Source organism: Pygoscelis adeliae, unplaced genomic scaffold (genome assembly GCF_000699105.1).
Source record: "Pygoscelis adeliae isolate BGI_AS28 unplaced genomic scaffold, ASM69910v1 Scaffold199, whole genome shotgun sequence".
Taxonomy (NCBI): domain Eukaryota; kingdom Metazoa; phylum Chordata; class Aves; order Sphenisciformes; family Spheniscidae; genus Pygoscelis; species Pygoscelis adeliae.
This window is the reverse complement of record NW_008825495.1, coordinates 229,230-233,433: the sequence shown is the minus strand read 5'-3', so window position 1 is coordinate 233,433 and position 4,204 is coordinate 229,230.

Here is a 4,204-nt window from a genome sequence, read left to right as displayed (position 1 = left end):
GGGCAAGGGCCGGGGGGGCGCCTGCCGATGCTGGCAGCCTGGCAGAGCCAGCGTGGGAAAGGCGAGGCAGCCCCGAGGCCCTGCGCCTTTCCCTGCTGCAGGTGAGAGGGCAGCTGGCTGTGAAAAGAGTCAGAGGGGACTATTAGGAGAGCTTGAAACAGAGCAGGTCCCCAGATGTGAAAATTTCCCCGCCAGCTGGAGAATTAGGCATCTCCTGCCGACTGTGCTTTATTGAGTGCTGAAGCCAGCGCTGTGTCGCCATTACCTGCCGTCCCGGATACCTGTGGAGTGATAAATACTGGCTCTCACAAGGCCGTGGTTAGGTGACCAGCTCAGCCTGTTTTACTGCCGCTCGCCGTCGCCTCTGCCCTCCCGTGCTGGTGCTCCCCGGGCCCTTTGCCCAGCATTGGGGTGCTCAGACCGGCCTGAGCCTTCCTTCACGCTGGCTCGGGGTTTCGTGCTCCTGCGTCCCCTCAGGTCGTGTTGGGCTGCTCTTTCCTCCGCAGACTGGGGCTGCAGTTACCCGGTGCAGCACAGCCTCCTTTAAATCGCAAATATCCCCGTTTCGAGGGTGATGGGCGCACGGACAGCAGCATCAGGAGGAGTTTCAAAGCCTGTCCTTCAGCAAGGTGCATTGAAGTCACCAGTATTACATTTGCTCTTACTGATGAAGACTGGCTGCAATGCCAAAATGACTATATGGATTAAAATAATTTATTTTTTGCTAGCTGGGCTTGATGCTCCCACTGAGAGGAGAGGTTTCTCACGAGCTTCTGGAGTAGGGGAGCTTCATGCAGGAGCAGACCCTGTTCCTGGTGCCTTCTTTTTGTGAAGAGGATTTCAGAAGAGCCATGGCTCCTGCAGCCAAAAAGCAGTGATACAGGAGCTTTGTGTAAAAGCTGATTTAAAACCTTTTATTTGGTTATGAGTTAATAAAGGCAAAACAGAGCTGCTGCTTGGGGCATCAGACATTGACTTCCCTGTGTAGAAGCTCAGGAATTGAACTGAAGTCCCAACTTGGAAGACATCCCTCCATCAGGGGTGGCACAAAAGCCTCTGTTCGTGCTTTCGTGTATGTCTTTTGTAGGATATTGCGGTGCTCTCTCTGCTCTCCGCCATGCAAGCATCCTCCAAGTACCATGGTGATTTGGGTGCTTTGATTTTTGTGTTGGGTTTCTCCTCACACAGCAAGGAGATAAGATCAGCCTTGATTCCAGCCCCGTTTTCTGGCCGTGTTTTCTAAGTGCTGCTTTTCACCCAGGCGGTCTGTCGTTTCCAAAGCTCTCGCTAACTGGCCGGGCTGGGGGCTGCTCACGTATCCCTATCGATCCGCTCACATGTCCAGCTGAGTTCATTTGGCTGCGCTGGCTATTTCCTCCATCCCCACATTAATCTGCCTGCAGACTCCTCTTTCAGCCACTTTGCAGCTTCTCGGCAGCTTTGCCTGGAGCAGGAACGTATTTTTCATCTTTCTGCTGAGTTTACACGAGGTGAATTTACAGAGCTGCCAATGCCTCCGAACTTCCCAGGCTGCAGCAGAGGCGTCGCTACCTTCAAGTGAAAACCCAAGGCTGAACTGGTTTTCTTTTGTTTCGCTAATCGGCTCAGCTCTGTGGTTGGTATTTATTGCTTTTGTGCTGGTCCTTGATTTCTAAGTCTCTCTGTCATATCACGCTGCTCCCATGAAACACGGGAATATCACGCTCGGGAATATCACGCTCTCCTTGAGATACGCCAACAACTTGGGAAGGGGGCGAGTGTAACCAAACAGATTTCCCACCTTCAGGAGCAGGGAAACTGCTGAACTGTTGCCTGCCTTTTGTTAAGCACGTGAGCTGCCGTATACATCATATTTATTGTGTTTATTTCTCCAAAGAGAGCCAGCAAAGAAAGACTTCTGCCTCTGTCGTGCTGTAGATCCAGGCACTTTGCTTGGTTCATGGGGAGTCATTTGAAATGGGTTGTCCTCACCTTGTCCTCTGCCAATCCACTCCTCACTTCTGAACAAAGAAAGAGACCCCTGCTCCTCCAAAAGAAGTGTTTTTAAGTGGTTATGAGGCTATAAAAAAAGAAAATAAAAATGCTGGGAGAAATTTTACAGAACCTCCGATGACGCATCTTTGACCAGCGATGGAAAAATGCGCTTGGGCTGCTCTGCTGAAGCTTTCACCAGTGGTCAACTTCTGGCAAAGCCTACCTTCAGTCAGGCTGGTATCAGCGGCAGTGCAGCCATACCTGCACGGAGGTTCCTGAACCCCCCCAGATCCATATTCCTTATGGGAATAAAAGATTTCCATTACTTTTCTTTGTAACTCTTCAATTTGCTCTTGGCAAACGTGGGCCGGCAAGAGAAAGCGAAACCGTTGGGTGCACAACCGGAGGTGACGGCGCGATTGATCGTGTGCCTGCATCAGTTGCTAAATTGAGCCTTTGGAAGCCATCCTGGAGTGGAAGTCAACGTGCAGCAGATCCTTTGCGAGAGGGAAGGTGGGGGCTGCACGGCTGTGGCGGGGGCACGGCGGTGCTTTGCGGCGGGTGAAGGCAAGAATGATGGAGCTGAGCTGCCTGTTTTGGCACTTCCCCCAGGCTCAGCTGCTCCGAGTTCATCACGAGAGTGCCGGGGAAGCTATCACCTTTCTTACCCGCTTGATTCCTCCCCGTGGTTTAAAGCAAGGGCTTTTTCCCCACGGCGCAGCTGTAAAAAGTATAGTTTAACAGCAGCCTCTTTATAACTTTTTAATGCAGCCACATTCTAATTAAAAAACAAAACTCATCAGAAATTGCTTTCCAAGGGACCTACCCCGAGTGGGGATCGAGGGCATTTGCCGTACAGCAGCCAAAACTTTTAAAAATGTTTGGTTTAGAGTGCAACAATTTCAGCACATGGGAATGGGCTATTCCAGCTCATGGGAATTGGCTATTCCCCGCCAGGGAGCCCTGAATGGTGCTTTGCTGAGGACAAAAAAGTCTTAAGTGCAAAAATCCCCTTTAGCTCAAGGACTCAGTGGATGGTCATGCTGGGAAAGTGAAGTGTCAGTGGGGAAAGTTACTCCTTGATGTTTTAGTTGGACGTCGGCATTTTGGAGACCCAGCCATCCTGCGGGATTCATCCCGGGTGCTCAGTCCCCATCCTGGCGGATCCTAAAGACATTGCGACACTTGCTCCTTGGTGACCTTCTAAGTCTCATATGTCGTAAAACAAGCAAGAAATAGGGTATCATCACCCCAGAAACAACAACTGAAAAAAATGTGGAAGGCCAGAATAAGAAAATCCCTACGTAAGGATGGGATTGCTTGTGCTTCTCATTTGTTTCTGGCACCGCAGGTCTAGGGGCTAACGTGCTTCCAGTGGTCTTCACCCCACAATCATGAGAGCCAAAGACTTGCTCTATTTTGTTAACGGGAGCTGGCGTGATGTGATCTGAGACCTGCAGGCGATGCTTTAGAGCTGTGCTAAATACAGTGACTAAATACCGTGACATTTTTGACGGCACCAACTAACTCAGGATGTTCTTTGTGGCCAGCGGCTGGGGGGACGTGGTGACAATATGGTCCCAGGTCGGGGCACTTCATTAGGGCATGGTGGCACCTCAGCCACTTAGTTTTGAAGGGTTTTGTGTATGTCCTGAGCCCTTTACTCCAATGCTATCCCAGGTTTTAAAATTTTAAAATATCGGGTTTTAGCATGGTGCAGTCTCTCTAAGTTTTTTCTTAGCTTAATTCACCTATCCATATCCATGGCAGAACTTCCCCATTCCCAGGACAGAGATGCTGGGCTCCAATTTCGCTACTATTCATAAAGTAACGTCAAAACCCCAGTGCTCCAGGTCGGGCCTCTTTCCAAACCCCACCCATTCATAAATGGGTTGCCACATTGTTCGCTGTAAAACGCTTGTACCAAAATCCTCTGTCGGGGTGCGTGGGGCTTGCGAACGCCGGGTCTGCGGTGCCGCAGCAGAGACCCCGCTTCCAGCAAGCGGGGAAGTCTTCCAAGGCAGCGGAGCAATTGAAGACCTTAAACCTGACTTTGAAATGCCTTCCAATTCGGGGCAAGGGAGGGAGAAGTTTGAAGTGGGGGGTGATGTGGGACCATGCCCTTGGATACCCATGTCTTAGGGAGTCTCAGGGCACCACCTATATATAGATATACATATAAATGCATATATATGTATATGTATGTGTGTGTGTTATACATTGCAATCAG